Below are 14,781 nucleotides of genomic sequence, written 5' to 3'. Positions count from 1 at the left end.
ATAATAAACATATGTTTAATGTACCCTAAGATTTTTTGTTAGAACAAAGGCAATAATGCCATTTTTTGTGGTCCCCTTTATTTAGTAAAGTATCGAAAAGTACATTTTGGCACCGATACCAAGATATTGGTATCTGGACAGCACTAAAAGGCACACATATCACTCTGCTCTCATGAAACGTCGCTCAATTGCATATGTCAGATATGTGACGTAACGCATTAATTACTGTCCCTAGTAATTAAAGAGTACTTCTGTTAGTAATTTTTTAGGAAAATAATTAGCAACTGTGATCAATTACTTTTTAAAAGTAGTTTGCCAAACACTGACCAGCAGCAATAAATATTGTAAAATTACATATTGTATATGTAAAAGTGCTTTGAGTCACTAGAGAAAAACGCTATATAAATATAATTCACTTCATTTCACACTTCACAACCCACCGATCTCAGGGCGGACACTCTAACCACAAGGCCACTGAGTCGTAATAGGTCCATTGCGAAAACAACAAATGGTAATCATCCTTAAAACATCAGTTCTGCTGTCTTTAATCTTTAATTAGCATGTTCACTGTAGGTCCTGAAAAACAGCTGAACACTCCCCCGGTCTTCCATATACAAAAACTCAAAACCAGTGAAGTTGGCACGTTGTGTAAATGGTAAATAAAAACAGAATACAATGATTAGCTAATCCTTTACAACCTATATTCAACTGAAAAGACTGCAAAGACAAGATACTTAACGTTCGAACTGGAAAACTTTGTTATTTTTTGCAAATATGAGCTCATTTGGAATTTGATGCCTGCAACATGTTTCAAAAAAGCTGGCACAAGTGGCAAAAACGACGGAGAAAGTTGAGGAATGCTCATCAAACACTTATTTGGAACGTCCCACGGGTGAACGGGCTAATTGGGAACAGGTGGGCGCCATGATTGGGTATGAAAGCAGCTTCCATGAAATGCTCAGTCATTCACAAACAATGATTAATCACTTATTCTTCTGTTGTTTGGATGCTTTACATTAGTTTCGGATGATACCACAAATTTAGGTATCAATCCGATACCAAGTCGTTACAGGATCATACATTGGTCATATCCATTGCCTGAGTTTATAAACATAACATGGAAAAAAGATTTTGTGACGCTAAAAAGTATCGATCTAATCATAGTAGCATCGACGAGATACGCTATTGTACTTGGTATCATTACAGTGGATGTCAGATGTCGATCCACCCATGACGTTTCAGGGTGCTAGCTTGCTGTTAGCGGTTAGCTATCGTATCCTCCTACGGTGTGTAGTGAAGCATGTTTAGCTATTCCTCGTCCTCCAGTGATAACGATACTTGTGAGAAACTTACTTTATTCGTCGCCATGGAGGTGAGGATTAGTGATTTAGAAGTAGCCATGTCTTAAAGCACCTCTTCCTAGTTTTTAGGTCAAAATGCGTCCGTTCTGTGTCTGCTTGTTAGTACTCTGTGATTGTGTGCTGCCGAACATGCTCCTCAGCTCGTAAACCAGCAATGACTCGACGTGCCAGAACCGGTACTTTCCAAACAGAGTATAGTACCGTTTTTGATTCATTAGTCCCGCGATACTATACCAGTACAACCCTAAAAGCAACAAATGGGGAGGTTTGTAAAAGAGTGCACATAAAAACAAGGGCATGACATCATAAGTGAACATATTTGACATATTCTCATACATGTACCCGTGTGTTAATAGCACGTTTTTCCGAGGTTTTTATGCGGTTAGCGCGCAGCTGCGGGGTTTTGCAAGACGGAAAAAGACATTTTGACATAAACAACTTGGATGTGAGCCAAGAAAGACAGTAAGGAAGGAAGTGATGACACCATGTTCAGCGTAAGTCAGAGTACTCACAGGAGATCAGCAGCAAGACCCCAGATCACATACCTGAGCTGCCAGGGAGTTCATTTTTAAACAGGCATCTGGCGGGCCTTCACTCCCTTCCCCCGCCGTCCATTCGTGTAAGTGTGTGTGTGTGTGTGTGTGTGTGTTTGTGTGTGTGTGTGTGTGTGGTCTCCCAGGCCGGTCTGCTGGATTTTGGAGGTGAAGAGGTCAAAACCAGGCACTGGAATGTTTATATTCCCTACTCCTCTTGATTGATGTCTGCTGGTGTCCTCCACTGTTTTTTTTTTCTACTGTAAAAAAAATTTTTTTTTAAATAAAGAGAGAAATTAACAATTTTAACATTAAAAAAAAAAATCTTTTTATTTTTTATTTGGCCGTCTAGCCAACATATGAAATAACAAGTGTGTGTAAGAAATTGAAATGCGCCACCTTTGGCCAAAATTAATTTAAAAAAAATAAAATATGTATATAGAGACATACTGTAATAACTTGAAGTAAACAATGGAGATAAAACACAATTACAAAATACGGAAAACCATTGCATCTAATAGAGAATGTCTCATTTGCACCACTGTTGGTGAAATCTATCAAAATGAGGGTGGTCCCAAAAAAGGAGGGATTTTTCCAATTGACTGTGTGTCGGTTTTAAAAGTGCTCCCTCTCTGGCCAACATATGTAATAAGTGTGTGTAAGAAATTGAAATGCGCCCCCTTTGGCCAAAATTAAAGAAATAAAATATGTTTCTAGAGACATACTGTAATAACTTGAAGTAAATAATGAAGATTGAAAAATAATTACAAACAAAATATAAAAATTAAAAAAAATAAAAATGTGTCGATTTTTTTCTTATAAAACTGCGAACAATTTCTCATATTCTTTCTGTTTCTGTAATATTATAATATTTTCTTGGAAAATTATTGCTTTTTTTAATGTAAAATTAATGCTTTTTTTTAATGTAAAATTATTACTTTTTAATGCAAAATGGTGACATTTGTAATACAAAACGCGGACTTTTATCACAATATTGCCAATGTTTCTGTTCTTGTAAAATCTGACATTTTTTGAGTAAAATTATGACTTTTCTCATAATTTTGCCAAGTAAAATTTCCAATTATTATTATGATATTGCCCAAAATTTTAAGTTTTCTTATAAAATTGTGACTTTTGTCAGAGTAAAATTACGACTCTTTTCATAAAATTGCCAAAATTTCAAGCTTTTCTTGTAAAATTGCGACTGTTATCCTAAAATCCCAACTTTTATCATAATATTGCACAAATGCTCAGTTTTTCATGTGAAATTTTGACTTGCGTTGAGTAAAATGACGACTTTTATTATAATACCGCCAAAATTATAAGTTTTTCTTGTGAAATTGTCACCTTTTCCTTGTGAAATTCCAACTCATTTTTCACAACAAGCTTTTTTATATTTGCATAGTATGTATATTTTATTAATGTTGTAAATACACATCTTTATATATCTAGAAAGGGTGGTCCTAAAGAGGTAGGCATTTTTCGGAGGTCTCAAGAAGGTAGGAAATACAAAAATCTGTGTGTGTGTGTGTGTGTGTGTGTGTGTGTGTGTGTGTGTTCTTGTATTTCTACTCTTCTTGAGACATCAACAAGGAAAAGTACCTTCCATATGAGGACCGGTGAACAAGTTAGGACATAAATCATGGTCCCAATACGGAAAACCATGGCATCTAATAGAGAATGTCTCATTTGCACCCCTGGTGGTGAAATCTATCAAAGTTAGGGTGGTCCCAAAAAGGAGGGATTTTTCAATTTGACTGCGTGTCGGTTATAAAAGTGCTCCCCCTCTGGTCAACATATGAAATAACAAGTATGTGTAAGGAATTGAAATGCGCCCCTTTTGGCCCAAGTTATTTAAAAAGAATAATATAAATATGTATATAGAGACATACTGTAATAACTTGAAGTAAATAATGAAGATTAAAAAACAATTACAAACAAAACAAAAATTTTTTTTAAAAATAAAACAACAAAATAAAAACAGTCTTTTTCTCTCAATGTGTCGACTTTTTTCCTATAAAATTGGGAACAATTTCTCATATTCTTTCTGTTCCTGTAATATTGCAATATTTTCTCGTAAAATTATTGCTTTTTTATGTAAAATTATTACATTTTAATGCAAAATGGTGACATTTGTAATACAAAATGCTGACTTCTATTACAAAATTGCCAATGTTTCTGTTCTTCTTGTAAAATCTGACATTTTTTGAGTAAAATTATGGCTTTTGTCATAATTTTGCCAAGTAAAATTTCCGATTATTATTAGGATATTGACAAAATTTTAAAGTTTTCTTATAAAATTGTGACTTTTGTCAGAGTAAAACTACGACTCTTTTCATAAAATTGCCAAAATTTCAAGCTTTTCTTGTAAAATTGCGATTGTTATCGAGTAAAATCCCAACTTTTATCATAATATTGCACAAATGCTCAGTTTTCCTTCTAAAATTTTGACTTGCGTTGAGTAAAATGACGACTTTTATCATAATACCGCCAACATTCTGAGTTTTTCTTGTGAAATTGTGACCTTTTTCTTGTGAAATTCCAACTCATTTTTCACAACAAGCTTTTTTATATTTGCATAGTATGTATATATTATTAATGTTGTAAATACACATCTTTATATATCTAGAAATGGTGGTCATAAAGAGGTAGGCATTTTTCGGAGGTCTCAAGAAGGTAGGACATACAAAAATGTGTGTGTCTGTGTGTTCCTGAATTTCTACCCTTCTTGAGACATCAAGGAAAAGTACCGTCCATATGAGGACCGGTGAACAAGTGATGACATAAATCATGGTCCCAATACGGAAAACCATGGCATCTAATAGAGAATGTCTCATTTTCACCCCTGGTGGTGAAATCTATCAAAGTTAGGGTGGTCCCAAAAAGGAGGGATTTTTCAATTTGACTGCGTGTCGGTTTTAAAAGTGCTCCCCCTCTGGTCAACATATGAAATAACAAGTATGTGTAAGGAATTGAAATGCGCCCCCTTTGGCCCAAGTTATTTAAAAAGAATAATATAAATATGTATATAGAGACATGCTGTAATAACTTGAAGTAAATAATGAAGATTAAAAAACATTTACAAACAAAAAAAAAAATAAAAAAAAATAAAACAACAAAATAAAATCAGTCTTTTTCTCTCTCAATGTGTCGACTTTTTTCCTATAAAATTGGGAACAATTTCTCATATTCTTTCTGTTTCTGTAATATTGCAATATTTTCTCGTAAAATTATTGCTTTTTTATGTTAAATTATTACATTTTAATGCAAAATGGTGACATTTGTAATACAAAATGCTGACTTTTATTACAAAATTGCCAATGTTTCTGTTCTTCTTGTAAAATCTGACATTTTTTGAGTAAAATTATGGCTTTTGTCATAATTTTGCCAAGTAAAATTTCCGATTATTATTAGGATATTGACAAAATTTTAAAGTGACTTTTGTCAGAGTAAAATTACGACTTTTCATAAAATTGCCAAAATTTCAAGCTTTTCTTGTAAAATTGCGATTGTTATCGAGTAAAATCCCAACTTTTATCATAATATTGCACAAATGCTCAGTTTTCCTTCTAAAATTTGGACTTGCGTTGAGTAAAATGACGACTTTTATTATAATACCGCCAAAATTCTAAGTTTTTCTTGTGAAATTGTGACCTTTTTCTTGTGAAATTCCAACTCATTTTTCACAACAAGCTTTTTTATATTTGCATAGTATGTATATATTATTAATGTTGTAAATACACATCTTTATATATATCTAGAAATGGTGGTCATAAAGAGGTAGGCATTTTTCGGAGGTCTCAAGAAGGTAGGACATACAAAAATGTGTGTGTCTGTGTGTTCCTGTATTTCTACCCTTCTTGAGACATCAACAAGGAAAAGTACCGTCCATATGAGGACCGGTGAACAAGTGATGACATAAATCATGGTCCCAATACGGAAAACCATGGCATCTAATAGAGAATGTCTCATTTGCACCCCTGGTGGTGAAATCTATCAAAGTTAGGGTGGTCCCAAAAAGGAGGGATTTTTCAATTTGACTGCGTGTCGGTTTTAAAAGTGCTCCCCCTCTGGTCAACATATGAAATAACAAGTATGTGTAAGGAATTGAAATGCGCCCCTTTTGGCCCAAGTTATTTAAAAAGAATAATATAAATATGTATATAGAGACATACTGTAATAACTTGAAGTAAATAATGAAGATTAAAAAACAATTACAAACAAAAAAAAAATTTAAAAAAATAAAACAAAATAAAAACAGTCTTTTTCTCTCTCAACGTGTCGACTTTTTTCCTATAAAATTGGGAACAATTTCTCATATTCTTTCTGTTTCTGTAATATTGCGATATTTTCTCGTAAAATTATTGCTTTTTTATGTTAAATTATTACATTTTAATGCAAAATGGTGACATTTGTAATACAAAATGCTGACTTTTATTACAAAATTGCCAATGTTTCTGTTCTTGTAAAATCTGACATTTTTAGAGTAAAATTATGGCTTTTGTCATAATTTTGCCAAGTAAAATTTCCGATTATTATTAGGATATTGACAAAATTTTAAAGTTTTCTTATAAAATTGTGACTTTTGTCAGAGTAAAATTACGACTCTTTTCATAAAATTGCCAAAAATTCAAGCTTTTCTTGTAAAATTGCGATTGTTATCGAGTAAAATCCCAACTTTTATCATAATATTGCACAAATGCTCAGTTTTCCTTCTAAAATGACGACTTTTATCATAATACCGCCAACATTCTGAGTTTTTCTTGTGAAATTGTGACCTTTTTCTTGTGAAATTCCAACTCATTTTTCACAACAAGCTTTTTTATATTTGCATAGTATGTATATTTTATTAATGTTGTAAATACAGATCTTTATATATCTAGAAAGGGTGGTCCTAAAGAGGTAGCCATTTTTCGGAGGTCTCAAGAAGGTAAGAAATACAAAAATGTGTGTGTGTGTGTGTGTGTGTGTGTGTGACCTCATGCACATCCCATGCCTGAGAAGTAAGAAAGCCTCATCTTAAAAAAGGAACGTATAGAACGTAAAAAATGTAGGCCTCGCAGTTCTTTAAGCGGCACAAATTAATCTTCCAGCGAGTCGTATGGGAGATGCTCATGTTTTATTCACAAATGCTCCCACTGTATCCTCTCGCGCTCTCCAAGGATCCACTTAGATAAATTTGACTGTATTTCAAATGCATTGACACACTTAGCCGTTCATTAAAGACACGGCTGCGCGGCGAGGCCCTCCGCCACTCGTTTATCTCTGTCGGCGCAAACGCTGCCAAGTTTAGCCTCGCCAAACTAACTTTATCTTGAGGAAACACTTTCCAACCCCCATCCCGGCAACGTCCTCAGAGATAGGTCGACATACAGCGGATATACCCTTGCTATTTTTTATTAACTATAACAATAGTAGGATAGTATTTATGGATTTGAGTAAGATGTAAAATCTTTAAAAACTAATATTATTATGAGGAGTACACCACACGGTGGCGCTGTTATTCAACCCCATAAATCAAAATGACAGCTCAATGCTAGATAAAAAAAATTAAAAAAACACCAACTCTAACTTTAGGGTGGGGGTCAGCTACATCTTTTAGCGCCGCCCTAGTGGCTGCCTGGACCTCTTTCAGAGATGTCTGAAAATGGAAAAAGATGAAGAAAAAAAAAAAAAATTATTTTAATATATTTTCTGTAGGAGAACAAACATGACACAAACCTTCCTAATTGTTAGAAATCACACTGTTTGTATGAAAAATGCATCACTGATGAGAGTATTTGGCAAGCGCCGTTTTGTCCTACTAATTTCAGCGGTCCTTGAACTCATCGTACTTTGTTTGCATGTACAACTCTCTCCGATGCTGTCAAAAAAAAGACGTGTTTTATGCCACGCCTTCTTTGTCTCATATTGTCCACCAAATGTTTTATACTGTGCGTGAATGCACTAAAGGCGAGATTTGTTGATTTTATTGATTTGCTGGAGTGCTTATCAGGCATTGTTGGTCAATCCATGACTGCAAGCTAATCGATGCTAACATGCTATTTAGGCTAGCTGTATGTACATATTGCATCATTATGCCTCGTTTGTAGGTATATTTGAGCTCATTTAATTTCCTTTACATACGTCCTCTGTGTATTTAACTTATATTTGCAGGTCTCATGACACATTATGTGTATGTAATATTGGCTGCATTTCTGATAGTTGCTTGTGTGCCATGTTGTTCCAGACCACAGCAAATGTTACCCAGCTTGCAAAGATTGTAATAAATCCATTAGAAGAAAACAGCCTGCCGTTTCTTTTAACTTGGACACACACATCTATACCTTTGGCCATTAAAAGCCAGTAATATCCAGGAGTTATGTAACCCTCTGAGAAACCTCAATTTTACTAATGTTTTCCAATGTTGCAAAAACGTGTAGAATAAAAATTTAAATACAACATTTCTGTCAGCAAAGATCTTGAGTTTCCAATAATTTCTACAACTTTTATTTTTTTGTGATTGGAGCACATACTTGTTGGTCACAAAAAAACATTCATGAAGTTTGGTTCTTTTATGAATTTATTATGGGTCTACTGAAAATGTGAGCAAATCTGCTGGGTCAAAAGTATACATACAGCAATGTTAATATTTGGTTACATGTCCCTTGGCAAGTTTCACTGCAATAAGGCGCTTTTGGTAGCCATCCACAAGCTTCTGGTGGAATTTTTGACCACTCCTCTTGACAAAATTGGTGCAGTTCAGCTAAATTTGTTGGTTTGGCAGCAAAACATATTGCTGGGTGTTTTGGCCAAACAGCTCAATATTTGTTTCATCTGACATCACATGGACAAAGATAAGACCTTCTGGAGGAAAGTTCTGTGGTCAGATGAAACAAAAATCGAGCTGTTTGGCCACAATACCCAGCAATATGTTTGGAGGACAAAAGGTGAGACCTTTAATCCCAGGAACACCATACCTACCGTCAAGCATGGTGGTGGTAGTATTATGCTCTGGGCCTGTTTTGCTGCCAATGGAACTGGTGCTTTACAGGGAGTAAATGGGACAATGAAAAAGGAGGATTACCTAACAACCTAAAATCATCAGCCCGGAGGTTGGGTCTTGGGCACAGTTGGGTGTTCCAACAGGACAATGACCCCAAACACACGTCAAAAGTGGTAAAGGAATCAGGCTAGAATGAAGGTTTTAGAATGGCCTTCCCAAAGTCCTGACTTAAACGTGTGGACAATGCTGAAGAAACAAGTCCATGTCAGAAAACCAACAAATCACTCTCACAAAAAAATAAGAGTTGTATTGGAAACTCAAGACAGCCATGACATTATGTTCTTTACAAGTGTATGTAAACTTTTGACCACGACTGTAAATAAGGCTTTACATTTTTTGTGTATTTTTGGTCCAATATGGCTCTTTTAACATTTTTGTGTTGCCGACGCCTGCTTTAGGGTGTTTTGCTGGATCGACACTAAATTTACGACCTTTAGGGGACCGACAAGCACACTTGTGTGTGACATCTGAGCGGGATGGGTTGGGAAAATGGCGTGAAAAGTCGCCGACCATTTGAATTATGAAGATACAACAACAGCGATGTCTGCATAAGAGCATTTCTTACATCTTACAGATGTTTGTTTAGGAGCCATCGAAATAAAGGAGTTGCAAAAACGCTGCTCGAGACTTAAAAGGGGATTTAAAAAAAAAAAAAAAAATGTTAGCGTTGCCTGAGGAGTGGTCTGGATTTTTTTTTGGTGTGTGTGAGAGAGAGAGAGAGAGAGAGAGAGAGAGAGAGAGAGAGAGAGAGAGAGAGAGAGAGAGAGAGAGAGAGAGAGAGAGAGAGAGAGAGAGAGATGGGGGAGTGGTAGAAAATGAGCAGAGCCAAGCAAAAAAAAAAAAAAAAAAAAAAAAAAAAAAAAGGGCGGCATATGAACAATCTTGTATTCTGTTTCATTTCTCCCCCACCCCACAAAAAAAAAACTTTTCACTTCCCAGCTCTTTTTCTCTCCTTCACATCCACCCCCCCTCCCCGCCCCTCCCTCCGCACCACCAGGCAGGTTGTTTAATACTTTCCAGATTTCAACCATTGCTTTTCGCCCCTGATGGAATTTAGCACAAAAAAAAAAATTGGAAAAAAAAAAAAATTGGGGAGTTTGTGACGCGTCCAAGAGGGGTCTCCTCACCTAGGGCACCTAAGGATGAAGAGCGCCCCCCATTGGTGGCGGGAGTGAACAACAAATAAGTCCAAAGTGGCAGAAACAGCTGCAAGGTAGACTCATGTTACTCTCTTAGGGGTGTAAGGGGGCTTTTTAGGGGGGAGGGGAGGTTTTTTTTTCATAATTCACTTATTTCATGTGAATGTGCAACACTTTGATAGTAAAAAACTCTTCATGACTATAAAAATGGGACACACACCCAAAACCAGGCAGCTTCTTCATCCGACCACTAGATGGCAGTAGTCTACAGTATGTCTTTGCAACAAGAGGTCCACTCGGCTGAAGACAAATACACGTACATTAACTCTTAAGAGGTCTTTCAAATTTTATTTGGTGCGTTTTTGACTTTTTAAAGGCCAGTATGCGTGAAAGGGTCCAGGCAGGTACAGTCTTTATGGGTGGTGTTGATCCACAGTCAGAGCATAATGTTAACGTTAAAGTCAAAGTGCCGATGATTGTCACACACACGCACAGTAGGTGTGGTGAAATTATCCTCTGCATTTGACCCATCACCCTCACCAACCTGGGAAGCAGTGAGGGGAGCAGTGAGCAGCGGCGGTGGCCGCGCCCGGGAATCATTTTTGTTGCTTCAACCCCCAATTCCAATCCTTGATGCTGAGGGCCAAGCAGGGAGGTAATGGGTCCCGTTTTTATAGTCTTTGGTATTTTATAGTCTTTCCGCATTTTGTTTTGTTACAGCTTTGTTCCACAATGGAATAAGTTCATTTTCATCCTCAAAAATCTCCACACAATACCCCATAATGACAATGTTGGTTTATTTTTAAGTTTTATATAGATATATATATATATAAAATTTAAAAAAAAAAAAAAAAATATATATATATATATATATACATACACACTACCTTTCAAAAGTTTGGGGTCACATTGAAATGTCCTTATTTTTGAAGGAAGATAACTTTAAACTACTCTTAACTTTAAAGAAATACACTCTATACACGTATGTGGGCTCTGTACCGAGGATGTCGTTGTGGCTTGTGCAGCCCTTTGAGACACTTGTGATTTAGGGCTATATAAATAAACATTGATTGATTGATTGATTGAATGTGGTAAATGACTATTCTAGCTGCAAATGTCTGGTTTTTGGTGCAATATCTACATAGGTGTATAGAGGCCCATTTCCAGCAACTATCACTCCAGTGTTCTAATGGTACAATGTGTTTGCTCATTGGCTCAGAAGGCTAATTGATGATTAGAAAACCCTTGTGCAATCATGTTCACACATCTGAAACAGTTTAGCTCGTTACAGAAGCTACAAATCTGACCTTCCTTTAAGCAGAATGAGTTTCTGGAGCATCACATTTGTGGGGTTAATTAAACACTCAAAATGGCCAGAAAATAGAGAACTTTCATCTGAAACTCGACAGTCTATTCTTGTTCTTAGAAATGAAGGCTATTCCACAAAATTGTTTGGGTGACCCCAAACTTTTGAACGGTAGTGTATATATATATACATATATATATATATACTGTATATACAGTATATATATATTTTTTTAATTTTTTAATTTATTTTTATTTATTTATTTAAAAAAAAAAATCATGTAATAATTTTTTTTTTTTTTTTAATAATGTATGTTTATTTATTAAAGTTTTTTAAAAGTTTTTTTTAATTTTTGAAAATTAGTAAAAAATTAATTAAAAAAACCCCAAAAAGCACATGTACATAAGTATTCACCGTTTTTGCTCAACTCTTTGTTGATGCACTTTTGGCAGCAGTTACAGCTTTTTGAATACGACGCCAAAAGCTTGGCACACCATATCTTTGGGCAGCTTCGCCCATTCCTCTTTGCAGCACCTCTCAAGCTCCATCAGATTGGACAGTGAGTGTTGGGTTTCATCCAGGATGTCTCTGTTTATTTCTGCATTCATCTTTCCCTCTATCCTAACTAGTCTCCTAGTCCCTGATGCTAAAAAAAAACCCCCATCCCCACAGCATGATGCTGCCACCACCATGCTTCACTGTAGGGGTGTTATTGGTCTGGGGATGAGGGGTGTCGGGTTTCTCCTAAACATGACACCAAAGAGTTCAATATTTGTCTCATCAGACCAGAGAATTTAGTTTCTCTTGGTCTGAGAGAGTCTTTCAGGTGCATTTTAGCAACCTTTTTTACTAATAAATGGCTTCTCTCTGGCCACTATACCATACAGGCCTGATTGGTGGATTGCTGCAGAGACGGTTGTCCTTCTGGAAGGTAGCTGTAGCTCTGACAGAGTGACCATCGGATTCTGGGTCACCTCCCTGACTAGACTAAGATGAATGCAGCAATGAAAACCAACACTTTTCCTCCAACCTGATGGGGGTGGATAGGTGCTGTAAAGAGGAATGGGTGAAACTGGCCAAAGATACACTATAGTGCCAAAAGTATTTGGCCACCCATCCAAATGATGAGAATCGGGTGTTCTAATCACTTGGCCCGGCCACAGGTGTATAAAAACAAGCACTTAGGCATGGAGACTGTTTCTACAAACATTTGTGAAAGAATGGGCCGCTCTCAGTGATTTCCAGCGTGGAACTGTCATAGGATGCCACCCGTGCAACAAATCCAGTCGTGTAATTTCCTCGCTCCTAAATATTCCAAAGTCAACTGTCGGCTTTATTATAAGAAAATGGAAGAGTTTGGGAACAACAGCAACTCAGCCACCAAGTGGTAGGCCACGTAAACTGACAGAGAGGGGTCAGCGGAGGAATTATGGTGTGGGGTTGTTTTTCAGGAGTTGGGCTTGGCCCTTTAGTTCCAGTGAAAGGAACTTCGAATGCTCCAGGATACCAAAACAATTTTAGACAATTCCATGCTCCCAAACTTGTGGGAACAGTTTGGAGCGGGCCCTTTCCTCTTCCAACATGACTGTGCACCAGTGCACAAAGCAAGGTCCATAAAGACATGGATGACAGAGAACTTGACTGGCCTGCACAGAGTCCTGACCGGAACCCGATAGAACACCTTTGTGATGAATTAGAATGGAGACTGAGAGCCAGGCCTTCTCCACCAACATCACGTTTAAGTCAGGACTTTGGGAAGGCCATTCTAAAACCTTAATTCTAGCCTGATTTAGCCGTTCCTTTACCACTTTACCACTCAATGGAACACCCAGCTGCGCCCAAGACCCAACCTCCGGGCTGATGATTTTAGGTTGTCCTGAAGAATTTGGAGGTAATCCCCCTTTTTCATTGTTCCATTTACTCTCTGTAAAGCACCAGTTCCATTGGCAGCAAAACAGGCCCAGAGCATAATACTACCACCACCATGCTTGACGGTAGGCATGGTGTTCCTGGGATTAAAGGCCTCACCTTTTCTCCTCCAAACATATTGCTGGGTATTGTGGCCAAACAGCTCAATTTTTGTTTCATCTGACCACCAGAAGGTCTTCTTTGTCCATGTGACCAAAAGCGCCTTATTGCAGTGAAACTTGCCAAGGGACATGTAACCAAATATTAACATTGCTATATGTATACTGTTGACCCAACATTTTCAGTAGACCCATAATAAATTCATAAAAGAACCAAACTGTTAAAAATTGAATGTTTTTTGTGACCGACAAGTATGTGCTCCAATCACTCTATCACAAAAAAATAAGAATTGTAGAAATTACTGGAAACTCAAGACAGCCATGACATGATGTTCTTTACAAGTGTATGTACGTGCTCACGTTTGCAGATAACATCGCGGTGATTGGCGTGCATGAAGCGACACGGGAGAAAGTGACATGTGACATGGCGTCAAAAACGACAAACTCACCCTCTGCACAAACAAGACCAAGGAGAGGATAGCTGACATCTGCCACTGTTTATCCGGGAGCTTGGAGTGGAGATGGCGGGCAGCTTCAAGTATCTGCGTGTCCGTATCAGCGAGGAGCTCATTTGGGCACTTAACACCTCCAGCTGGTGGAGAGGAAGCTTGGCAGGTCAGCATTAAGTGGAGCGTGTTGACCAGCTGCATCACCTGGTGGTACGGCAGCTGCACTGCAGTGGAGCACAAACCGCCTCCATCCTCAGAGACCACGCCCACTTCCAGCACAGACTCCTCACACAAGTATGACTGTAAAAAAAAGACACCATGGGGCTCAAATAAGTTGCAAGTGAAAGCACTTTGATAAAAAAAAGGTGAGAAACGCTGTTAAATTCAAGAAATAACTCATAGCAAAGTCCAAATATGATGTCTGCGTGGTGGGAGACCGGGCTTTCTGCTCCGCCGCTCCCAGTCTGCGGAACGCTCTCCCTGACCACCTGAGGGCACCACAGACTGTGGATGCTTTTAAAAAAGGCTTAAAAACCCTTATTTTTAAAAAAGCCTTTTTTTTTTTAGATATATGCATACTAGTTCTAGATATTTGGCTGTTCTAAATTTTATTTTTATTTATTTTTGATTATCTTTTTATTTATTTTTTTTAATACACTGTAGCACTTTGAGGTTGTTTACTAATGAAAAGTGCTTTTTACAAATAAAATCTATTATTATTATTATTATTATTCTTTCCGGTTCTTTCCTCACATCCGCCCTCTCCACTTATCATCGTCTTAGCCACTAAGAGTTAAACTGATAAGTTAAATGTTAATCTATCAATTTCATTGCCAATTTATACGTATTTCACATTGTTTTCCGCATGTAAAACTTTAATTATTATTTATAAAAATGTGTTTGGTGTTAATATTGGGGTGT

The sequence above is a fragment of the Entelurus aequoreus genome, linkage group LG25 (genome assembly GCF_033978785.1).
Source record: "Entelurus aequoreus isolate RoL-2023_Sb linkage group LG25, RoL_Eaeq_v1.1, whole genome shotgun sequence".
NCBI classification, from domain to species: Eukaryota; Metazoa; Chordata; class Actinopteri; order Syngnathiformes; family Syngnathidae; genus Entelurus; species Entelurus aequoreus.
The sequence above is the reverse complement of the archived record's forward strand: the minus strand, read 5'-3'. Positions refer to the sequence as shown.